Source organism: Acinonyx jubatus, chromosome B3 (genome assembly GCF_027475565.1).
Source record: "Acinonyx jubatus isolate Ajub_Pintada_27869175 chromosome B3, VMU_Ajub_asm_v1.0, whole genome shotgun sequence".
NCBI classification, from domain to species: Eukaryota; Metazoa; Chordata; class Mammalia; order Carnivora; family Felidae; genus Acinonyx; species Acinonyx jubatus.
The window spans coordinates 2,060,363-2,085,308 of NC_069386.1; the positions used below are offsets into that span (position 1 = coordinate 2,060,363).

General features: G+C 55.4%; 1 long non-coding RNA gene across 3 annotated transcripts; it reads left to right on the top strand.

The window, feature by feature from the left end:
• The first annotated feature begins 1,125 nt into the window (after positions 1 to 1,125).
• LOC128315841 (uncharacterized) lies at positions 1,126 to 20,107 on the top strand. 3 transcript variants are annotated; one of them, XR_008298925.1, is made up of 4 exons: positions 1,126 to 3,349; positions 3,702 to 4,101; positions 5,666 to 5,790; positions 19,195 to 20,107. It is a non-coding gene; the product is annotated as an uncharacterized LOC128315841 (long non-coding RNA). The 3 variants fall into 3 exon arrangements; XR_008298924.1 differs by lacking the exon at positions 19,195 to 20,107 and adding an exon at positions 6,875 to 15,149; XR_008298923.1 differs by lacking the exon at positions 19,195 to 20,107 and adding an exon at positions 13,594 to 15,149 and having other exon boundaries at positions 1,128 to 3,349.
• Positions 20,108 to 24,946: the final 4,839 nt, after the last annotated feature.

Below are 24,946 nucleotides of genomic sequence, written 5' to 3' on the forward strand. Positions count from 1 at the left end.
ATTCTTGAGAGGTGGGGGGTGGGTAGGGGCAGAGAGAGGGAGATCCAGAATCCAAAGCGAGCTCCAGGCCCCAAGCTGTCAGCACAGAGCCCGACGTGGGGCTCGAACCCATGTACCGTGAGATTGTGACCTGAGCCAAAGTTGGACGCTCAGCCTACTGAGCCCCCAGGCGCCCCTCGAGATCCCTATTTTGATTCATCCTTAGAAGTTCGTAGATGCCACCTTGGCACCTGGCTCCGTGACTTTCCTCTCTACAAAACGTGTCTCCTTCTAAAAGAAAAGCCTAGATTCTTGTAGAATTTTTGAAGAAATGAGAGGCTGCTAAACGTTTCGTTTTGAACGAATTATAAATTCACAGGGAGTTGCTAACACCGTGCCTAAGGAGCGGTGTGCCCTTCCCCCAGCGCCCCACGGCCGTGATGCCTTACGTAACTGGAGCACAGCATGGAAATCGGGACGGCGACACGGGTCTTGTTAACTGGGCTCCAAACCCTATTCAGTTTTCCACCAGTCTCATACGCTTGTGTGTGTGTGTGTGTGTGTGTGTGTGTGTGTGTGTCTGCAGGTGGGGATTAAGTGCCGGTGCTTTAAAAATCCCTCCCTTCCTTGCGCCCTGCGGCCACCGCCTCGGTGCCGGTTTTGGTGTCCCTCCGTGTGAGACCCCAGTGCCCTGGGCACCAAGAATAAACCCTGGGGCATCGTCTGGCTTCACAGCTTCCAGGGGCGCCTCTAGGGCCCCACGTCTAAAGTCTAACCCGGCTTCTGCTTCGGCCCCGTGTTTTCCTCCTGGACCCCCCGTCTCCGTCCCTCAGCCCGCACTCCGGCCTCCTCGCTCCCCGGTGGCGTCCTCACCGGGACTGTGCACCTGCCGCCCCTGCGTGGCCGTGCTGTGGGCGCCCTTCCTGCCTCTGTGCGTCTTGGCGGCTCGCTCCGATGCCCCTTGCTCCTGGGGGCATCTCTCCGGTGCTTCCAGAACTCGGTTTTCTCGCCTCTCACGACAGAGCGTCTCGCATAGATGTGATTCCTCACGTAGGATCGTGTTAAGGACGTAGGCATGCAACAGAGCCCGGACTGCTGACGGTGTTTTAAACTCGCGGGGGCGCTGGGGGCGCCCGGGGGACTCAGTCGGTTGGGGACCGACTCTCGATTCCGGCCCCCATCGCAGTCTCACAGTTCATGGGTTTGAGCCCCGCATCTGGTTCTGTGCTGACAGCACAGAGTCTGCTTGGGACTCTCTCTCCCTCCCTCTGTCTGCCCCTCTGCCTCACTTGTGCTCTCTCTACAATAAATAAACTTTAGACTTGTGGGGGCTGTTTTCCTCACGGCGAGAAATGCCAAGTGCACGTGACAGGGTCCTTGGGGACACGGGGACTTTCTAGGCTCCTCCGCCATCACGGGGTCGTCTTGTCACCTCTCCGTCACAGGGTGGCTGCGGCATCACGTCTGCCTTCCAAGCGGGAAGCAAAGAAAGTCGTGTCTCTGTCCGTCCCTCTTCTCACGCGACAGCAAAAGCTTTTCCAGAACACCCTTCCATAGGCTTCTGTTTCTGTTTCCCCGACCTCCACTGTGTTCCAGAAGGGAGGGCCGACGAGCAAGCATTTAGTTCTCCAGCCTCTGGGAGAAGGGAGTTGGAATTAGGTGCTCAGCGAGCCCATCCACAGCATCAGCTGCAAACAGTGTCCCCTTACTGAGAGCCACTTCCTCAAGACAGGAACGGTCCGTGAACGTTTGTCCTGAATCCCTAGCGTCTAGAGCAGTATCTGGCCCGTCGCTGACCGCTGTGCGAAATCGCACGCACGCCGGAGTGGACACGTGCACAGGACTGGGAGCCTCAGACCTGCTCCCTGTAGGTAGGTCGCTGTGCCTTCGAGTGTGAGGACGGCAGTGTGCAGGGACAGGAGAGGGGTGAACTCAGGGGGTCAAACCTAGGAATGGTGGTACCTCCCAGCCCATCACTTCCCGCTGGTCTGTAACTTTTTAGGAGAGACTGTTTTCTTTGGGATGGCGGGGGGGGGGGGGACGTTCCTATGTCATGAAGCGTTGGAGTTCCTTCTACGTCTTAATTCCCCAGATGTTCAGCAGCATGCCCCTCACACAGCCAGCCTTCCTAGGTGGCGTTGGGGGGCTCCGGGCTAGGTCCCCGAGGGACTCTGAGCTTCCCCCCGTCACCTTCCAGGGGCCGGTGAGGCAGGAACAACGCTGCATGGACCGGGGGGGGGGGGGGCTGGACCCGCAGGGCAGATTGGGTCGGCGGCCGCAGCACCCACAGGGGGCCGCGGTGACCCGTCGAGCGCACCTGCCGGAGGGCGACTCGGGCCCAGACCCGGGCTTGTGGCGAGCCCTGCCGACCCCACGTTCACGGAAGAAGGGGCGTCTAGCATGGCAGGTGAGCATGAGGGGAGGAGGGCTGGAGCCCCGCCCTGCCACTTACTCACAGGGACCGTCCCCAAGTTGCCGTCCCTTCTAAACACCCTGCCACGGGTCATCGCGAAAGTGGATGAGAAAATGCTTGGGGAACACCCGGAACATGCCGCGTGCCCAGTAGGTATGACTATGTGGAAACACGTAGAAAACTCTACCCCTTGTCCTGCCCCTCATTATAAACGGAGCCCGAAAGGGGTCAAGTCTGGTCCGGGCTTCAGCCGTCGATTGCCGGCACGCGGGCACGGCTCCAGGCTGCCCCTCACTGCACCGCGCACACACGACTTTGGTGCCCGTTTGCAGCCGGGACTGTCACCTGGAGGTCCCGGGCCGCCCGCGCCTCGCGCACGTGGCACGACGCACAGCGCAGAGATTGGGTGACAGCCATCTGCGCCCCGGTGCTCCCTCCACCCGGCCTCCCCGACCGGCCTGCCCTCCCCCGCCCGCCAGCCTCCCGCCAGCCCGTGGAGTGTCCCCGAGGCCCCTGAGCTGGCGTTTTCATGGAACAGGCTTCCAGGGACAGCCACCCTCCCCCTTCCTGCGCGTTCTCGGGCAAGCCAGAACCCTCCGCTCACAACAGGAAACCAATAGCTCTGTGCTATCAGAAGACATTTCCTTCACGGCACAGAGCGTCTGAGTAATGATTTTGAGCCGGCTTCACCCATTTCCGGTGGAAGGAGGCAAGTGGCCGGTCCCCGCCCCTGCACGGCCCTCTCGGAGCCCCGCCGCCCAGCAGCCTCCGGCTGGAAGACGGGCCTCTCTTCCCTTTGCCGTCCCGGCCCGGCACCCCGAGTAGCAGATTCACTCGGAGGGGCTTTCCCGCGTCTACGCAGAACACCGTCACTGGCTCGTACTCTCATCTGCATGCCGTTCACAGGTGGCTTTGACGGCGAAAAGGCGGGTCGAGAAGGTCACACCTTTTTGGAAGGTCAAGTCCCAACGAGCAGATGCTGGGGGCCGGGGGAAGTCTGTGGGCCTGAGTCCCACGACGATTTGGGAAAGACGGCCCTGAGGCTGCAGGATAGAGAAGAGCTTTTCTGACCACGTGGCCCACCCCGCCGTCTCAGGGCAGACGTGAGGGCCCCGGGGACAGATGCCACCAGATAATCTGAGACTCCTCAAAGGGAAGAGTCTAGTCCTCCCTAGTAATCACAGCCCATCTCTTAGTAATAAGTGTGGGAGAGTCAAGGGACATTCTTGTCCGATCATCCCCATCTTACAAACCGGGACGGCTGGGGTCTGAAAAGGTGAATAATGAATTTGGGTTTCCTCATTTTCAGGACTCTGTCCCTCAGAAGGATGAGCATTTTGAATCCCTTTCTTCGAGTGCTGTCTTGCAAAGTTCTTATGTGGATTTGGGGGCTCATCTACAAGGCTCCAGGCCTCCCAGCATCCGGAGGGAATTTAGACCAACCTCTTTCTCGGGGCATCGAAGGAGAGCACGGCCCTGGGCTTCTTGGAGCAGTTCCAGCTGGAGGTATTCACCCGTGTGACCTAGGACGTGTTGCTGAGCGGGGACCCCCGTCAGCGAGCTCGCCTGCTAGGAGGCCACCTTGTCAGCAGGTGGGGAAAGTGCCCGTCCTGGCCTTACAGCCGTGCTCAGGCTTCACCGATGGGGCTCAGGCTGGAGGGACCGAGCATCAAACAGGGGAAACCAGCAAGGACGCGGAGCCAGCGGAGGTCGGTTGAGTTAAAGAAGGCACACTGAGGGGCGCCTGGGTGGCTCAGCCGGTGAAGCGTCCGACTTTGGCTTGGGTCACGATCTCGCAGCTCGTGGGTTCGAGCCCCGCGTCGGGCTCTGTGCTGACAGCACAGATTCTGGGCCTCCCTCTCTCTCTGCACCTCCCCTACTCACGCTCTCTCTTTCTCTCTCTCCTTCAAAAATAAGTAAACATTAAAAAAAAATTAAAAAAGTGAAAAAGAAGGCACGTGGAACCGTGCAGACGTCAGGACGAGAAGCCCGTGACAAGTTCCCCGCAGCAAAAATGGGCTGTCCCGGGTCTTGTGGGCGTGGCGAGGCCCCTGGGCACAGGGGAGGGTGGGGGAGGGTGGGGGGATCCGAGGGTCAGCAGGTGTTTGGCACATTTACTTGGACTGGGCAGTCAGCTGTGCCATCTACCGTGACACCCAGTTCTCTAGGCAGAGATGACGAGGCCAGGCATTGTCACCTTTATTTTCAGCGCAGATCTGGGGCCCAGACCTCCCTGTGGGCCCCCTGGCCCACACCTGAGCCACAGGACTCTCCCGCTCCTCCTGTCCCAGCCAGGACGAAACAAAGGCTGAGCAGCGTCCCTGGCCCCTTCCCCACGGCCCACACCCTCTCTTGGCCCTTGACATCCGACGGTAAGAAGAGGCAAGGCAGGACACGCGGGACAATCTCGTGAACGGGAAGAGAGCGTTTCATTTCTTCCTGAGGTGGGGGCAGCCGGCCTTAGCCACACACCCACCATTCCCGGGGTGGGGACGTCCCAGGTGGGAGGGTGGCCCCCACCCAGCCGTCCCATTCCAGATGCACCAGACTCTGTTTCTCCAGCGTGGAAAGCCCCGGAGAAAGACTGTGTCAGGACAGAGAGTTAACAATATTGAACCACTTTGATAAATCATAAAAGTAATACACGCTCCTGGCTAAGTTTGCAAAATTAAAAATACAGAATGGCTTACGACAAAAAGTCAAATTCTTTTGTCTCCCCATGCCCTCCATCCTGGGGACCCACGCACCAATCTCCTGTCTTTTTTTTTTTTAAGTTTTTTAATGTTTATCTACTTTTGAGAGAGAGGCAGAGCATGAGCAGGGGAGGGGCAGAGAGAGGGAGACACAGCATCCGAAGCGGGCTCCAGGCTCTGAGCTGTCAGCACAGAGCCCGACGCGGGGCTCGAACCCACGAACCGTGATATCCTGATCTGAGCTGAAGTCGGTCGCTCAACCGACTGAGCCCCCCGGGCGCCCCTATTGTCTGTCTTTCTGACTTTGGTTTTGGTTCTCGTGTCCCCAGTGACTAATGATGCGGAACATCTTTTCAACAGCTTATTTGCGATTTGCATATCTCCTTTGGAGGAATGTCTATTCGGATCATTTGCTTAGTTTTTATCATGTCATTTTATTATGGAGTTCAAGAGGTGTGTGTATATTGTGGGTGCCAGCCCCTGACGCACGTGTCCCTCGCCGAGCAGATTGGAGACCACTTGGGGACTTCGCGGCTCGCGACGTGGGCAGACGCCTTATTTGTTTTTCTGGCTCCCACAGGCTGCCTCCACGTTCACTTTAAGCCCGGACTCAACCAGAGCCCCCTGCACTCGTCTTTCCCGGCCACAGGGAAAAAGCCACCTGGAGCGGGACAGAACCGAGCCGGCGTGAAAAGAGAGGCCAAGGTGAGTCGTGGCAAACTGGTCAGGACTGACCTGTGTTATGCTCTGGTTTCCAGCCAGACCTACAGTGGAGCCGCATCTGGACTTTTCAGACGCGCAACTCACGAAACAAAGCAAAGCAAAACAAAACAAAATAAAACTCCTCGTATGTTTCTTGAGTTGAACTTTATCTCTGACAATCAAAAGTCCTCGGCAGCGTGCAAGACGTGAGCCATGTCTGTTCTACGAAGCGCTACTTTTGTTTCAAAAATCAAGGCTCCCTATTAGAAGGCAACGTAGTATTCTTACGCTTTCTCTCCTTTGAGCTGTTGGTATAGCGTGTTGATAGGTTTCCAAATATCGAACCACGTTTTTATTCCAATGATGGGGCCCACTCGGTCACGAAGAAAACATTTTTGCTGCCTTGTAGAAAAGATTTTGGGCCAACATTTGTAAGTACAGGCTCAACGGGGAGGGGTCCGAAACCACTGGGTTGTGATACACGTCCAGGCAGCTGACGAAGTTTGCTTGGCCCGTCGGTGTTTCAGAACTGGGAGGTCAAACATACAATTCAGCTTTTCTCCTTTTTTTTTTTTTTTTTTTTAAAGTTTATTCATTTATTTTCAAGGAAGGGGAGGGACCGAGAGAGAGGGAGAAAGGGAGGGAGACAAGGAGAGAGAGAGGGAGAGAGAAGAGGGAGGGAGAGAGAGGAGAGAGAGAAGAAGAAAGAGAATACCAAGCAGGCCCTGCACTGTCAGCGTAGAGTCCGATGTGGGGGCTCAAACCCACGAACCGTGAGATCAAGACCCGAGCCAAGGTCAAGATCGGACACTAAACCTACTGAGGCCCCAGGCGCCCTCCCTTGAGCTTTTCTTGAAAAGTCTGTCGTTTCAGTGGGGCTGAGTGTCCGCGTGGCAGACGGTCTGGGGTGGATGGCGGTCACCTCTGCACCGGCCGCGCCCGAGGCCCCCCTTGGGACCGGCACCCACAAATGTGCACTCCCGTCGTCTTGGTTGGTCAGCGTCACACATTTTAGTCACTGTCCGGCCTGTGAGGTCATTCGAGGCTGTGATGCCTCCAATTGTCCCTTCTGGTGCCTTGTGTTCAGGTGACCATGGCTCCGGCACGGAATGGCGCTCTCTCTGGAAGGCTGCAGGAATTACCTGTGCAAGTCCCGGGCCTTGGTGCTTGTTTGCAGTGGCTCTTCCATTTTTTCCCCAAACTTGCTTCCCTTCCCGGCTCATCTGAGCCTGTTGGCCTCCCGTCCCAGCTGCAGTCTGAGAAAGAATGGCTCCAGCGTCCCCCGGCCTTCCTGTGGCCTAAGGACACTGCATGGGGAGAGGACACATCAGAGAGCGCGTGGGCGCCTTGCCTTTGATCTGAAACAGTTTCCCGGACCGCTGCAGGGCTCACTTCCCAAGCAGGGGTGTGCATCTGTTTTCTGGGAGGTAGAGACCCATCTCTGACCTCCAGCCCCTCCCCCAATTCAGTGCAGGGCCCTGGACGCTGATCTGACGGCCCTCCGACGTCCTCTCCTTTCCACTGGATGCCCAGGCAGTGAGGGCTTTTTCTATGCACTTGCCCCGGCTGTGCAGTGACCCACTGGGGTCAACGTCACTCCAGAGTCTCAGGCTTCTTCCCACCTCACTCGGCTTCCTCTCTCTCTCTCACCGGCCTGGAGGGCGGAGGAGCGGAGCCGGGATTCCCGTCACCCGCTCTGGCATCTTCCATCATTACAATTTGTCGTGATTTTTGGAAGTTTGTGGAGGCAGGCGGGAAAGCAATAAATGATCATAAATGCTTTTCAGGGTGGGGATGCTGCCCCCGTTGGTCAGGAACCAGGGAAGGAAGGTGAGTGTGTTGCATGATCTGCGACACAACTTCTGGTTACCCTACAACTAACTCTATATTTAGATAAATACTCAGCCCTCTAGACAAAGGACTTTGTGAAAAATGATTCCGTTGTGTAGATTTACTCCTTGTTGAGAAAGGACGTGTGAGTGTCTGAGGGTGGAACAGAGACGACGGAACCTCGGATGTTCACGAGACCGAATCAGACCTCGGAACCTCGGGTGTTTACCAGATCGAATCAGAGCTCAGAACCTCAGGTGTTTATCAGATCGAATCAGAGCTCGGAACCTTGGGTGTTCACGAGATCGAATCAGACCTCAGAACCTCGGGTGTTCACGAGATCGAATCAGAGCCCGGAACCTCGGGTGTTCACCAGATCGAATCAGAGCTTGGAACCTTGGGTGTTCACGAGACCAAATTGGAGCTCAGAACCTCAAGTGTTTACCAGATCGAATCAGAGCTCAGGACCTCGGGTGTTCACCGGATCGAATCAGATCTGGTGCTTCTGTGTCCAGAAAGTGAGGTTTGAGGCCAGCTTCTCAGGATGGGCATGAACACGTGCTATCACTGAGGGGGCTGTTGTGGGAACCTATTGCTTCCATCTGATCAGTCCTTTTCTCTGCCATCCAGCAAAAGAACCTGACCTCTTGGCCAGAAGGATGGACACATGATCTCAGCCAGAATCAGAAAGTCCTCTAGTGGGATTTTTCAGATGGGGTCTGGGACAGACAGGCTGCTTCTCCCAGTGTCAGAGTGCCGTGGCCGTGACAAGTGAGTGTGCAGGGAGTAAAACCAACACAAGGGGCCCAAGAGGGAGAGACTTGAGGCTCCGGTCATCTCCGAAGCCGCCTTGCCACCATCCGGCTGTGGACTTGATCATACCAACCTGACCGAGCTCCCTCGGATTGGGTTTGGAGAATGTACAGCCTCCTGACTAATGGACGCCCCCGCAGGGGCAGGAGCTAGAGGGGCTGCGGGGAATCACGACTCTCACATTGGCTCCATACCTCCAATTCCTGAAGAATGACAGCCATTGATTTGTCACGGAAGATGTCAGAGCAGACTCTCTGTTAGAATCTCGGTGTGATTCCTAGTGCTTTAGTGAGCATGGTTTTTATTTTGGATATTTGCACCAAACAAAGGTTATAAAGGTAGAAGCTTGAGAGAACAAGGGATCAGAAGAAGGAAGGATTCTTTCTGAGTCCCATGGACGTGATGTGGCAGTGAGGTTGGGGGCTGTGACCAGGGAGAGCCGTGGGGGATCCAGAGATTTTCTTCTGAGTATCAGAGATGATGCCCTGAGTTTCTGCCGAAGGATTTCGGACCCTTCCCAGGGCGACCACCTACCTGCCCTGGTTTTTCAGGAAAAGAAGGGGTTCCCGAGAGGTGGGATTTTCGGCGCCCAAACCAGAAAGCTCAGGCGAACTTGGACAAGCTGTCTCTGGTTTGTTGCTTTTGTGAAAAATTCTCAGGGCTCAAGATTCAGTTAGGCTCTGTGATTGGAGGTTTGTCACAGTGGGTGTGCTGAGTTCTTGTTTTTGTTTTTTTTTTTTTTTTGTTTGACCCAGCAGTAGCTAAAAAGAGAATTTGAAATGCATGGTAAGATTCCAGAACCCAAGATCAAACGTTCGCCATGTAAGTGGGTGAACAGAAGGATCATCAGGCAGGTTGGAGATGCAGAGCCTTTGAGATGTGATCTCGTTCAGGAAGACAGCGGCACAGGTGACGGGAGAGCAGGGGACCCCTGAACTTCGGGATGCCGAGGAGGAGGACAGCGCAGGCCCAGGAGCAGAGAGGCTGATGGTCGGTTGGGCGGCTGGCTGGGGGCTCTGAGGAGGAAGCCCCCATGTGAGGACCCGCAGGTTGTGCAGATGCTGCCTTCCTTCCAGCCGTGAACGTGGAATAGCTTAGAGAGGTCTATCGGGTGCCATCTTGAATCTGTCCAGAAGTGGGTGCCCATGCTATGGTAGAGCTTTAACAAGGAAGAGCTTGGGTTCCCCAATCTCTGGACCTTGATTCCTTGTTTTCCTCTGACTCACAGGGGAGCCTTGGGTTTCTGGAAATTGTTACATTCATGTTTCTCCCCCTTCAACTCAGTTTTAGACTTCATAAAAGTGTAGGGTAGATAGAGAAGGGGGAAAAAAGTCCAGACAGGATGCACATGATTTAATTAACAATTTTCCAGGTTATTAAATGCACGTATCTTTTGAAAACCGGGATTGCACGGTTTTATTTGGCAACCTGATTTCTCTCGTGTATGCTTTCTGAGCATAAAATGTGCACGTAGATGCGCATGACGTTAGAAGCACGCGATACACGTAGCCGCGTTGCGCCCTCCGTTTCATTGTGCGCAACTCATACATGTCGTTATTGTAGCTTCTGGAAATATACCTTCAGTGTCGTACAACATTGCTACGGGTGGACGCAAACAAAAACTATCTGTTTCAGCAGTGGGCATTCAACCCTCTCTAATTCGTGACATTAAATGTCCCATGGCAGCGAGTATGGAACAAGGTTCCGTGTATCCTTGAGTGAGTCTTTGCTTCATGTCCTATTATTTCCTTAGGCTGGATTTCTAGAGGTAGTTCAAGGAGGACACACAGATTTTGGGCTCTTATTACACATGGACAGATTGTTTTCCAGAAAGATTCACCCATTTTATACTCTTGCCCTGAGTGAATGATAATTTCCCTTGTACCTTTACCGATTGAACCCTCCAACTCTGGCCAGAAGGGAGCGGAGAGAATGGGTGATGGGCGTTGAGGAGGGCACTTGTTGGGATGAGCACTGGGTGTTGTATGTAAGCCGATCTGACAATAACTTATATTTGAAAAGAAAGAAAATATTTGCCAATTTGATGGATTAACAAAAGATATTTTAACTGGCATTTGTTGGATTAGTAGTGGGGGTTGATTTTTTAAATGTATTTATTCTTATTCTTTGTGAAAACTCTCATTTTTGTCCATTGGGTTTTTTTCTAAATAGACTTGATTTTTTCTTAATTCTTGACGAATTATGAGTATTAATCCTTTGCCATTTTATCGCAAGTTTGCAATTGGCTGTTTTCTAACTAAATGTTTTGGTTCTACACTCAAACTCTTTAAAAACATTTTTTAAATGTTTACTTTTACTTTTGAGAGAGAGGGAGAGAGAGAGAGAGAGAGAGAGAGACAGAGCACGAGCAGGGCAGGGGCAGAGAGGGAGACAGAATCCGAAGCAGGCGCCAGGCTCTGAGCTATCAGCACAGAGCGCGACGCGGGGCTCGAACCCACGAACCGTGAGATCATGACCTGAGCTGAAGTCGGACGCTTCACTGCCTGAGCCACCCAGGTGCCCCTACCCTCAAACTGTTTTAAAGTCAAAATTGATCTTTTGCTGTGATTTTGTTTCATTGCGTTTATTCTCAGAAAGCTCTTATATGAATTAAACTTTACTTATATGGTATTTTGATTATCTCATGATTTCATTTTTTTTAACATTTTTGATTCTGAAAAAAAATTTTTTTTTTTGTAATTTTGACAACAAAATTAGAAACAGAGCAAGTGCAGAGACTAATTTAACACATACTCGTATAGCCTGCTACTGGAATTGAACAGATTTTGTCATCTGGGCACATTCTCTTTCGATTTTTACCATGTCAGAAGTCAAAAGTCCCTGAAACCCCCTTTCTGTTCTGCCTTAGTCTCCTCAGAGCGAACCCACCATGAAATCTGTGGACATCCCCCCACCCCCGGGCCGTGTTTCTATGCTTTTATTTTATTTTACATCCTGAAAACAGTATAGAATATTATTTCATGTATTAAAAAGAAGAGATGAATAAGGGGCGCCTGGGGGGCTCAGTTGGTTAAACATCTGACTTCAGCTCAGGTCATGATCTCACAGTTCGTGAGTTCGAGCCCCCTGTTGGGCTCTGTGCTGACAGCCCAGGGTCTGGAGCCCGCTTCGGATGCTGGGTCTCCCTCTCTCTCTGCCCTTCCTCCACTTATGCTCTCTCTCTCTGTCTCTCTCAAAAATAAATAAAAACATTTAAATAAAAAAGAAAAGATGAAGAAATCCTATTATATGGATATATTCTGCAACTTTTCTTTTTGTAACCCAAGATCCTGCTTTTGGGATTTATCCACTGGGATACTTAGCTGTAGCTTATGGGATTCGGCGTGCCGGGCGGGCGCGTGAGTCTACCCCGTCCCCTACTCTGTGCCCAGGGGAGCACCTGGGCACCTCCAGCCGCTGGCCTCCAGCCCGGCCTACACACGGCGGGGCCTCTGAGGGCTTGTCTTCGAAGGTGGGGTCTCTGAGAAGGAGACCAGCGGGCAGGAGGGGACGGGGGGGTAAGACACTGGTGGAAGAGAAGGGAAGGAAGCAGGTGGACGGGGGAAAACCGGGCGTTGGTTCAGTCTCAGGAAGCCCCTGCCAGCCCCCCGGAGGCGTCCAAAGCAAGGAGGACCTCCCGACTTGCTGGGAGTTGGCGTGGGCATCAGAGCCTCCCCCGCCCCCGCATCTAACAACACTCCATGTGCACCACCCTGGCCGGCACCGTGGCCTTGGGCACAGTGGCTGGCTTCAGCCCAGCCTCGTTCAGAAGAGGGCTGAGCACGGACGGCATGCCCGGCAGCTGGGGGCTCGGTCCTTCCGCCTGGAAGGGGGACGTGGGCAGCGCATCTCGGCGTCCGCTGCCCTTGTCTCGTCACTCCTCCGCCTTGAGAATCAGGCGTTCTCTGCAACGGTCCCGAGGGAGGGGCTCTCCAAGAGCCACGGAGCCACAGGCTGTCCCACAGCCCCTGGCGAGCAAGCGTGGAGGGCTTCGAAGTCCGCAGCAGGTGCCGTCTGTTGCCGCTAGGCGTGCTTTTCCCTCACATGTTCCACCCGGTTTGGTCCTGTCTGTATTCTGTGTCGCAAGGAGAAAAACTGCCTGTAGTTATTGGCACGTAGATGAACCGACTCGTGTTCGCTCACGCATGTTTGTTGAGTGCCTCAGTGTCCCCGGGCGTGGGTCCGGCGGTTGTAGACACAGTGTTCAGACAGCAAAGTAACACACACACGCACACGTGCACGTGCATGATGTCATGACGGGTGGGAGCCCATTAAGTGGGGGAAAAATCACGTCAGGTTAAAGGGGTAGAGAGTGGGGAAAGAAGGCCTACGTCAGTTCAAACAGGGACCTGGGAGAGCTTTTCTGATAAAGTGACATTTAAGCAGAAACTGGAAGGAAATGAAGGGGTGGTAAGTGTAAGTGTTTGGGATGAGGGTGTTCGAGGCAGAGGTACAGCATATGCAAAGGTCCTGAGGCAGAAGAAAGCCCGGCAAGTTCAAGAATCCTCTGGAAGGTCGGTGTGGCTGGACTGGGGTGAGGGAGGGAGGCACAGCAGACGCTTACAGAGGGAGCCAGGTCTGACCAGGTGAGGCCCCGTGGACCATCCGGAGAAGTTTTGTCTTTGACCCTGATTAGGATGAGAGCCACTGTACGGTCTGAAGGGGCCAGTGGGATAACCTGGGTGAGGGTTAAAAGGAGCACTCTAGAAGCTGGGTGAGGGGTGGAGATTCGGGGGACAAGAACGGAAGCGGGAGGATTCCTGCAGGAGTCCAGGAAGACAGGGCTCGCTCTGGGAGAATGGACAGGTCATATCCAGCCCCTGGACTGGACAAGGTCCACTAGTGAGTGACTGTCGACGGGGAAGACATCCCAGGACGGAGTCCCATGGCCCTCCAGCCGGTGGAGGTCAGAGAGAGGGTGAGGCCAGCTGGGAGCCGGGAGGGGGAGGACGGCCGGCCAGCTGCCCGCGGAAGGCGCGTGGAGACCGCGTTCCAGCGACCGGCTGTGATCGGCGGGGTGGGTGCCGCTGAGAGCTCACCTGTCCCGGCTGCTACCGCTCACGTGCGTGGCGTTTCCCAGGTGGAAGTGGGGGTTGGGCCATCCCCACTGGAATTCGGGAGGCAGGGAAATCAACACCTAACCTCAGACCTTGGTCTTGGCAGACGCCGTTACGGGCGACTGCGATGAACGGAATCACTTGTCTGGAGGAAAGGAGGCCTCCCGTCTGCAGACCCCGGAGGACTCTTCTCTAGAGGTGGGGGGCTCCAGGGCCGCTCCCTCAGCCAGCGATGGCCGCGGTGGCATCCGGAGCACTGCTCCGTCCTCTCGCTCGCCGAAGGCTGCTTTCCGCGGCCAGGAACGATTCTGCTCAGTTACTCTGTTGTGTCCCTCTTGCCCTCCCTCCTGGCTGGAGGCCCAGCTTCCTGCCCTTGGTGGATTCTCATTTTATGTGAAACGTAAGATGTCCTTTCCCTGAACATAATTTTGGACTTTATTAAAACCCCGTCTAATCCAGCTTTCGGCAGAGGGCGCACCGGGCTGTTATTGATTGGCAATACTGTTATCTGCTTAAGCGAAGAGGGAAGAAGTCAGAGCTGTCGAGTGAGGTCCAAAGCCAAGGCAGCCCCCCCGAGTTCTCTCTGGTCTCTGCCTTTTCGAGTCATGGTGGAAACTCTGTGCTGTGGATGAAGGCGAGCGGCAGGCAGGGCTGCCTTGGAAGGAAAGAATGGCCACCCTTCTCTTTGCAGCACTTGGGTGTGAGAACCTCTGTTGTCGTCGGACGCGGAGCTGGCCCCCGCGGGGCCTGGAGGAGCTTGTTTCTTGCTGTCTGGCTGACATCGGTAGCCTGTGGGGCCAGGAGTCACAGGTCCCCAGATCGTCCTCCAGGCCTTCTTTGCAGAGCAAGGCGCCCTAGGGTTCCGTTCATTCTGGCGGGTCAGACTCCACGGAACCCCGGGTACAAGATGGCAACCTAGCGGCACCAGGGCCCGGGAAAGTCATGCCATCGGACTCTGGGAAAGTGGCGGGAAGCCTCTGTCTACACACGCGCTCCTTCCCATTTTGGTGACGCTCAGCAAAGTGCTCTCCTCCCCTCCCCTCGGGGCTCCTCCAATCCCAGGTAGATGGGGCAACGTCCGTTTCCACTTGAGACAGAAACGGTCTGCACTCGTGCTGCCTTCTTGGAGAGGGGCGTTTGTCACGAGAAGTGGTCGTTTCTTGTCGGGGAAGCGCCTTGCTGAGGCGACCTGGGGAAAGGCAACGCCGTCCGACCACCGGCTGGCTGGCGGGTGAGCTGAGGGGACCCCAGAATTCCTCCACGTGACCCTGTGGGAGAGACGTGAGGTGACCCCAGAAAGGGAGGAAGTCAGGGGGGCTTAGGGGCACCTTCCGGTCCCTGTGTTGATCTTGTCCTCTGCCTGCAGAGCCCCTGGTGCAGAATAGATGCTCAGTAGACTGTTGTAGGAGTGTTAACTGATCCATCTAAAGTTAAGAGGTTTGGGTAGCAGCATTAGCTGCCCTGACCTGAGTTTTGTCCTGCTTGTGCGTTACGCGGGGGGTTGCCTCTGCCCCTTCCTAGGCGCTGAGCACTTCTTTTTGGGTTATGGTCTCACTTTATGAGTACAAGGACATGCGAATAGATGTGCTGGGTCCCCAAGCGACTACCGATTGAACCTCTGCTCTCTAAGGAGGAGATCGAGCTCCTTCTGGAACCGGTGGGGGGGGGTCTCGGGGACAAAAGTCCTGGGATGGAAAGCAGGAGACCCACCTCCTTGTCTGAGCTGCGCCCCATCTCGCTGCTCGGCCCTGGGCAAGTTACTTCCTCTCTGTGGTTCTGTGACCCTGCGGGGCTCCCAAAAGAGATCCACATTGGGTCTTTGCCCAGTTCTCATGGCTCACAGGTCCCCGGACCTCCGGAGTCTCCTGAGCGCCAAGAGCAAAGGTGGCATCTTCCCTTCCGATGTCTGCGTTTCCAGGAGAAGGGGATCCGTGGGCCCCTCAAAGAGCGCATTCGCTGCGGCCGTGGGTACGGAACAGAAGGAGCCAGAGTTAGCCGCGGTGAAGAAGTTGGCTCGGCTGCTCAGAGGGACGCCCCAGACATTGCAAGGAGCGCAGTGTGGGACACCGATTGGCACGGTGGTCCCACCCGTCTCCAGCCAGCTTCTTCCCCGGGGAAGGCAGCTCCGACGGGCACCGGTTTGGGGTCAGAAGGCCCCAGACAGAGAGCCGGTTAAGTGGCCGAGGAAGTCAGTGGAGCCCCATCCTTCTGCTGAGCGGAGAGCACCCGGGGCCCAGCCCCTCGCGGAGGGAGATGTGTTTCCGCACTGGCTTCGGGGAGTGCCCTGCCGGCCCCAGCTCTGGCCACTGTCGGTGACCGCTGGCCTGAGAAAGCACCTTGGGCAGGCTCCCGCCCTTTGTGGCCTCGCCCCCCAGGCCCTCTCTTCACCTCCCCTGTAAAACATCTGCACACAATCCTTGTGGCAGGACCTCCTTCTGGGGGAGCCCAAACTAAGACGGATGTTCCATGATGGCGTAACCCCGCAAAGCTGGACGGCTGGGGGACGTCCCGATGACAGCCGGGCAGCCTGATGACGCAGCAAACCCTTCTCACACTCCGCATCCGCAGCAAAAAAGATTCGGAGTACCCCGCGCGGGTGTGCATGGGTCGGAGTAGCTGCCCATTTGCGGGTGACCTAGGGCATCCTTTCTTGCATCTGCGGGACCCCTAAGGCATCCTCTAGAAGAAGCCAGACGGAGTCGGGATGTTTTTATCCACGACGGTTTGCGTACTGGCCACGGGGGCTGGAGAACAAAGCCCACCCAGCCTGGCCCTTTCTGTTCCTCCGGCGCGAGATCCCAAGAGTCTCTGGAGACCTCTTTGTGCTCGTCTCTGTCCTTGGGGGCCCGGAGGGGCAGTGGGCAGAAGGACCGAGCGGGCTGCACCACAAATGGAAAGCCCCCCGTGGGGGAACCTATTGCCTTCCCGTCCAGCCTCTCTGGTTCTCTAACCACCGTGTTCCCTGCACCAGCCTCCGGCCACCTAAGGTTACAGGACCGACCGCTCAAGTCCACGGCCGTGGCTGGATGCGCCTCGGGGCCGGACGCAGTCCTGTGGCCACCCGCCATCCAGCGCGTCCCCCGTGGGACCTTCCCCTTCTCAGGCGCGGCCCGCTGCCCCCCCCACTTACCGAGGAAATCGAAGCCATGCACTGAGAATCCGGAACCCCTCTCCATCCGAGCCGGTGCCTGTCCCACCCGCCTGCCTCCAGAGGAGCCCCTTCCCCAGGGCCCGCCCTGCAGGGTCCCCCCCTTCCACCCCTTCCTTTCCCTGCTTTTTTTCTCTCTGGCGAAATGCAACCCCCCCTCAACAGCTCTCCCCGGGGGTTGTCGCTGCTCTGTCCGAAGAGTGGCACGGCTTCTCCGCTCACACCTCCTGAAGCACTGATGTCCCTCGTGTGCGGAGAGATTTGGGGACATCGGATGCGAACTGGAACCACTCAGGAGAGCCAATAACTAACTGCCCCACCCCCACCCGGGCGCCTTTTAGATTCTGGTTTTAGGTTTTTTTCTAGGTTCTGGATCGCTGCCTCCTAGCTGGGACCCAGTCTGTGCAGGAGACCTTTCTCCCATCTCCCCTCTTCTCCAAAGCTGGGGGGACCCTGCGCCCGTTTCTGCCATCGGCGAGGGGACAAGTCCAAATCCCTGCTGGTTTCCTACCCAGGCCACCTCTCCCCACAGAGGGAGTCCCATCGGTGTTTTCTCACACACGCGCGCGCGCACACACACACACACACACACACGGTCATCGGCTCCTTAACAAACATACAGAAATGGCTCAAGCTGCAGCCAGCTTTTGGAGCAAACTTTTCCTTCCCTGCTACCAGTGGTGGGTACAGTTTTGTCAACGACTCTCTTGCTGTCCCTGGTCACACGCGCCACGAGAGACCCTGTGCCTCACATTCTGCCTTTTTTCTTTCCCTTTACTTTCCCTCTTCGTCTCTCTCTCTCTCTCTCTCTTCCTTCCTTCCTTCTCTCTCTTTCTCTTACTTAGAAGGTTAAGTGGGGCTCATCACTGGGTATCACAGGGGACGCTTAAGAGAACCCTGGGGCCCGCGGTTTCCATTTCACAGTACGTGGCTTTTACATTCATTTCTTTAACGTTTTCCGAGCGTCTACTTGATGCCGAGGACACTGACAGGTGCTGGGGATACAGATGCTGCCAGCATCCCTCAGAGCCCACGGAATGGGAAAGGAGAGACCCACACAGTGGTTTGGGGTCTGAATGAGTGTATGTGCAAAGTCAATCTGGAGGCAAAAGACCCAGGTTTGAGACCTCGGTCTCCTCGTCGCTAATTCAGAAACCCCAGGGGGGTCCTGAAAGGCTGGGGCAGGTTCCCGGGAGAGGCCAACGTCTACACCTGACAGTGGGCAGGGTGGGACTTGGGGCCAGGAGTGCCAATGTCCGGCTTGATGTCCCTTTCTTTGGGACCTCCTACGGCCTCTCGCCAGGGAGAAGGCCCAGAGGATCCCCAAAGTGCAGCAAGAAAATCATTGCAAATTTGAGCTTCCTTTCTTCTTGGAAGGCTTCTACACTACGCATTTAAAAGCACTCACTTTCACGAGCATTATGTTTCACGACTGTCCCTCTGATGAAGAAAGCAGAGATTTGGAGAGAAACATTTTCTACCGACTGGGGAATTCATTAGAGGACGGGTGATAGAGGCAGCTTTGGGCCAGCACGTCGCAGGATGAGGCAGGGGACGGAGGAGCCCGTGGCAACGATGCAGGTTTCCTAATCTAGTTTCCTAATTCTTCAAGCTCACGAATAATTTATGGAACAGCTTGAACTTGTTGCAGAGATGAAGTTTTTTTTAAAACCTCTACCCTCTTCCCGCGACTGTTCTGTGCTGAGTCTCCTGTCTTTCCCCCTTTGAGGCGTCTCAGGCAGAGTCGTGATGGGGCGCCCGGGTGGCTCGGTGGGGAGGCATCTGACTTCGGCTCAGGTCACGATCTCGTGGTTCGTGAGCTCAAGCCCCGTGTCGGGTGAGCACGAGCCCCGGTGAGCTCCTCTTCTCTTTCTCTCTGTCCCATCGCTCACTTATGTCCCCCTCAAAAAAAAAAAATTGAGAAAATAATAAAACTTGGTGATGATGTTGAGTTCAGTGCTCACTGCATCCGGGTCCGGCCTGCCTTTTACAGCCCTGCTTTCCCTCCCGGGGGTCACCCGCTCCTCCGGGCGCTCTGGGCGTTGATGCTGATACAGCCCCTCTGTTGCTCTGTCTCCATCGCGGCTGTCTGGGTAGCAGGTGCTCGGGCGGAGCCTCCTCTGTGGGGTCCACGTGTGAGTCCTGTGGAAGGAGGGCCCTCTTGGAAGGGGCCTCTGCCCAGCACACTCCTCTGATGTAGGAGATCCATTCTTGCCTGGGGTGACCTCTTGTGATTCCCAGAAGCTCCCACTTGGATGGTCTGTTCCAGAACTTCCCACGGGAGAGGCTTCCTCACCTGCTGGCCATCCCTTCTGAGAGGCTTATGGGTAAGAAGACTCAGTCCTGGCTACTGTTGTGGTGTTCGCCTCCCCATGGGAAATTCACGCGGCCTTGACTCTCCAAACTGGGGAATTCAGACCCTGCTACCCCACTTTCCACCGTTCTTTCTCCCCAGTTCTCTCCCCCCTGCCCTGCCATAGGCTGGAAGCGTGTCACTGCTTACTCCGTGCAAGCAGCCATGTAACCGGAAGTAAGATGCCTGTTTCCCGTTCTTTCCAGCTCTCCACTCCCTGTGACCGGGTATCTGGGACCACCCATTACAGGTGGAAAAGCTCCACGCAACACCCTGCTGCAATTCAGGTGATGAAAGATTCTCACAGGATCAAACCAAGGTCTGAATTAATTTAGACGGTGCACAGAGCTCGTCGGGGCCTCTCCTGCGTGGACCCCTCCCAAGGCCCTGGGAGGGGCCCTCCAAACGCGTTCCATGGTCATAAGCTGTTTTACAATGTGAACAAACAAGGTATTTTTAACCACGTTTGGTTAAGACCACGGTGTCTTTCCACTCGGACTTCCCCTCTGCTCATTTCCGTTTTGTGTCGGCGGGCATAGGAGTGGCTGCAGGTATATTTGGGTCTGGAATAGGCTGAGAGATACATCTATTTTGGGTTTGGTGGGACCTATTTACGTGATTCACAGTCACTTCCACATCCAGTGAAACTGTCCTTCCCCATATCCGTATAGGAACGGCCTTCAGGAAGACTCATCAGTGCTGTGTTGTCACCACCCGTAGGGACACAGAGCACGGCCAGCACGGGAAGTGCGTGGTATTGGTAGAGAAACAAGGTTTGAAAAATATTCCGACTCAGCCTAGATGGTTGTCTATATCCAACCGTAACATAAAGTAGATTCCAAGGGATCCACCCAGATTAGGAAAACCAGTTCTGGTTTAAATTTATGAGACGGGCACCGAGTGGCTCAGTGGGTTAAGCATCGAGCTCTGGATTTCGGCTCAGGTCATGATCCCAAGGTCATGGGCTGGAGTCCCACGTCCTGCTCTGCACTGAGTGTGGACCCTGCTCGGGATTCTCTCTCTCTCTCTGCTCCTCCCCCACTCATGTGCACACACCCACTCTCTCTCTCTCCAGTGATATTAAATAAAGAATAAATAAATAAATTTATGATAAACGCAGTTATCAACTTAGGAAGACAAATAGCTTTTATATACGAAAGACACCTGACGGAGCTGTTCCCAAACTGTATAGCAGTTGTAAAACTATGTGATTCTGCTAACGATGAGTTGTGGAGCTGGAAGGAAATTTTTAACCTGTTCATAGTAATAAGCAATTTGGGTTGGCCATGCCAGAGGAAAGACTGAGTTAAATTTCTCTTGTTGCCACATACGATGATACTGAACACGGCCATCACGTGAACAGGACATCGCAAAGTATGGAACCGAAGAGGTAGGAAAAAGTATTACAGAGGGGCGTCCGTTCATTAGTGAAAATTATCTGTTCAATTTTGTGAATTTGTGGCATTGACGTCTTTTAAACTTTTGCGATCCGTTTTGAATTTTTCTCCTCCCTCGTTCGAAAAGCTCACTTTCATACTTAGTTCTTGTTTAGTGACGTCGTATTCCTTTCCCTTTAAAAAAGATTTTTTTTAACGTTTATTTATTTTTGAGAGAGGGAGAGACAGAGTGTGAGCAGGGGAGGGGCAGAGAGAGAGGGAGACACGGAATCCGAAGCAGGCTCCAGGCTCCGAGCCATCAGCACAGAGCCCGACGCGGGGCTTGAACCCACCAACCGTGAGATCGTGACCTGAGCCGAAGTCGGAGGCTCACCAACTGAGCCACCCAGGCGCCTCCGTGTTCCTTTCTCTTAAAGACGGTGTCTTAATTGGCTGAAGCTGTGGCATCACAAGCCTGGCTCATCTGCTGTTGGCAGATGACCCTTGGTCATCTGCTGTTGGCTGTTGCAAGGCCGTGCTGGTGGGGCTGGACTCCATCCTCCTGGATCCTCAAGGTTTTACAGCCTTGTTGAAACCACAGGGCTCCGGGTCTGTCCTCAATGCGGGTGAGGGTGTCCCCGGCCGGACTCTCTTGCATTTGACTCTTTTGAGGCCATACATCAAGAGCCATCTTGATCCCGACTCTTGGGAATTTGTCCTAGTCAACTAATTCCTAAGAAGCAGCAGCTGGACCTTCCCGATGGCTTTACTACGTAGCATCTGTGGGGCAGCTCAGACGGCCAGGCCTCAGGACACAGTCAGAGTGTGACGGTACGCCAGTCCTCAGTGTGTCCGTCGGCAGGAAAAGCGCTCAGAGCGCCATGCTGACCAATCTCCGATCACAAAACGATGCGTGCACGAGGGCAGCAATGTGCAAACACGTCCGCCTTTGGACAATGCCTGGAAGGCGGCAGGAGGGTTGCTACACGCAGGGTGGGAACGGGGTTTTGCTCTCTTTTTCCTTTCTCTTCAGTGCCGCCATAGGCTGACTTCGCATTTGCTCCCAAAGGAAAGAGACTCTGCCTGCTTTGGGCGTCCGCTGTCTGGGACCTCCCAGCTCACTTCCTTCTTTCCCCCGCCCATTCTGACGTCCCAACCCACGCACGCAGGAGCACGCGCTCACACGCACACCGTCACACGCACACACGCACACGTTTGCGCATGCTCACGCACGCCCAAACGCACGCCCGCTCACGTGCACCTCCTAGCACCTCTGTTCTCCCAGCCACTGGCATCCACAGCGTTTGCTCCAGAACGAGAGGCGGGGACAGCCCTAACCCCTTCCACCCACCCGCCAACCCTGCCAAAGCTGAGTTTTCTGGCCTGAGCTGAATTGTGCCCTTCTGGGCATCGCCCAGGCCAGGCCTTCCCAGGACGTTGACGCAGGACGCCCTTGTTCAGTGCAGCACCTACTTCCACACTGGCTCCCCCGGGAACCTCTGCCTCGTCAGCCACTGAGCGTCTGTATACACTAGAGCTGCCTTTTCCCATCTTTAAGTTTCCGGAAGATTCCGTTCGTCGCTTCAGGTTAAGCGGAAAGGTACCAAGCATGCCTAGTGGCATCACCGCGTGTCTCTCCCCCCCCACTCCCCACCATGTCCCTCACGCCCGGGTGCTCCCTTCCTGACGGTGCTGACCCTCGGAAGACCCAGGACAGTCCCCAGTGGCTGGAGTAAAATCCACCTGATGGGCGTCTGGGTGCTTCCTTGCTGGGTGACCCGGGCAAATCACTACGCCTCAGTCTTTTTCCTTTACAATCTTGAAAGAGTTGAGCCAGGAGATTTGTAAGATCCCTCCTGGCTCTGGTTCCATCACTCGTGACCCATGAATCCTTCTCATTAGTTCTATTTTGGGATCCATCGCAGCGCTGTGCCATGTGATGGCTGCTGCTGCCCAGGGAGGGGCTCAGATGCTCTCGGGGCAGCAGTCAGGAGCTTGAGCTCCTGCCTCCTTGGAGCCCAGGGCTCCGGGGCGCAGTTTCCCTACAAGGGGTGGTTATTCGTTTCGGCGTCTGAGCACAGAGCGAACGCACAGGACTCAGGCTCTGCTTGTGGATGAAAAGCTCATGTTCGTGGAACCACTGAGGGCTCTGGCGACGTACGGCCAGACTTCAGGATGCAGGCGAGGAAAGGAGCCTTCTCCTTCTCCTACTCGAGGCAACGGAGAGGACCGTTCGCCCAGATTTGGGGAGCCCAGGCGAAAAGCGTCGAAGATGTTGGGGAAGATGGGGGTTCAGTAAAGCCTGCGATGGACGGAACAGGGTGTTTTGCGGATGGATCACAGTTCCAGAAAACAGCATAAAGACCATGGAAAACTTTCTTTAAGGACCTGCCTCTTCCTTTGTTTTGTGGTGAGTACCGTCCGGCGAGCTGGGTACCCAAGCCAAGCCTGTGACAGAGACAAAGGAGGAGGTTGTAAAAGGGGACTCCGGGAGCACAGAGTCACGATCGCCTGACAGGTGGGTCCTGGGTCTTCCGAGGGTCAGCACCTTCAGGAAGGGAGCACCCGGGCGTGAGGGACATGGGGGGGAGACAGCACAGGAGACCCCCGGAGAGGCCGGGTGAGAGAGGCCGTCAAGGAGGTACCACTCGCTTATGCACACACGTTCTCCACTGAGGAAAACCAGGCTGCTAAGGACACACGGTGACGAGTCTCAAGAACGGGGCCGTCACGGGCGGAGCTGTGCGCCAGGCTCCGTAGGCAATAAGACCCAGCGTGTTCAGTGCTAAATGTTTCAGAAAGGAGACGGGAAACCCCTGCCCGGCGGGTGCCCGGCACTCAACTGAGGGAGCATTCTCACCGAGTAACTGTCTACTGACTGACCCCTTCCCTGGGGAGGAGACCCCGGACAGACACGTGCTGCGATGAGAAAACCATTCAGGCTGGCTGCAGGGTGAGGTCGTCACCGAAGTGGTCGAAGGTTGGCAGGGTCTGTCCCTGGAGATCGGGAAGGATGGGATCAAGGAGCCCCTGACACGCACGTCCCACCCGGGGCAGGGAGCCAGCCTGAACGAGTGACTGGTAACCTGACAACACGACACAGACCTCTGCGGCCTCTTTTTTGAGTCCCTTTTCCACATTGTGGGCTCGTGGGATGGACACCCAGAGCCGAGGGTCCTTCCCGCTCAGCCCAGGGAGAAGGGGCTCCCACAGGACAGATGGAACCAGCCAGGGAGGGACCCCACTTCAAACAGGGAAGTTAAGAACCAGAAAAACCATCGGAGCTGTGGTTGCCGGGGGCACAGACTGGGGACTGACTGGGAGAGCAGCATTGGGAAATTCTCTGGGGCCGCGGGAGAGTTCCCTATCCTGACGGGGGTGTGTGTGCTTTCCAAATTCATCAGGCTTGCACGTAAGATACGTGAGGGAAGTTTTAAATAGATATTTAAAAATAAAGAAATGGTGGGGGAGATTATTTAGAAATATTCCTGCGTGGGGGCGCCTGGGTGGTTCAGTCGGTTAAGTGTCCGACTCTTGGTTTCAGCTCGGGTCTTGACCTCACGGTTTGTGAGTTCGAGCCCCGCCTTGGGCTCTGCATTGACCGTGCGGAACCTGCTTGGGATTCTGTCTCTCCCTTTCCCTCTGTTCCTCCCCTGCTCTCTCTCTCTCTCTTAAAGTAAAGAAACATTAAAAAAAAAAGAAAAAGAAAAAGAAATATTCCTGCATGGTCCATACTTCAAAAAGGAAAGAGTATGTCCTCAGGCTACAGTGCCAACCTGGACAGGGAGACCTGACAGGTAACTGGCAGAAAATGCGAGAAGACCCAGATTCGAGACCCGGGCGTGCAGGCCACTCGTTATCAACCACCGTCTCTCGCTGTCTGTACCTCTGGCCTAGTCTATAGACTAAAGGAGTTTTACAAGGAGGCGGCTACACTCTGGTGATCGGAGACTCTCTGTCCCCGCTTTCCGAGACAGGGGCTGACCGGATGAGCCCTGGGTGTGGCCTGATCTGGGGATTCTTCTGATCTGAATCTCTTCCACATGTGTGGTGTCAGCCGGGCTCGGGGAGGGGAGGGCCGGGCAATCCGAAACCTCCAGGAAGTTCAGCTTCGCTGGTGCTAAAATTAGAAGCAGGCTGCAGCTTACATCAAGGTCATTCCTCGCCCGGGCCTCTCCGTGAGCTGACTTTTCCCTCCGCCCGGCGCCCTGCAAATGCTCACGATTACAGCGGCCCGTGTCACGTGAGCGCCAGATGACCCCGGGCCGGGGACCGAAGGCAGAAAGGGGGGGAGGGGGTGTCTGGTCTCATGGGGACCCTTTCAGACATGGAGCCGGAGAGCAGGTGAAAGGAACAGGAAGGAAGGAAGCAGGCAAGAGGACAAGGAACGCAGCCCTGGGCCTGGAATGGGGCAGGACGGGGAGGTAGAAGGGCTGCCCAGGTCTACTGGGTCCGTCGTCAGCGCCTTGCTGCTGTCCCCTGAAGACAGCCGTCCATTCCACTTTTAGACGACACTCCCGAAAGAGGGAAGTGAGTTCTCCACAGGTGTCGTCTTGCAGTAATGGCCGAGACCCCCGTGCCC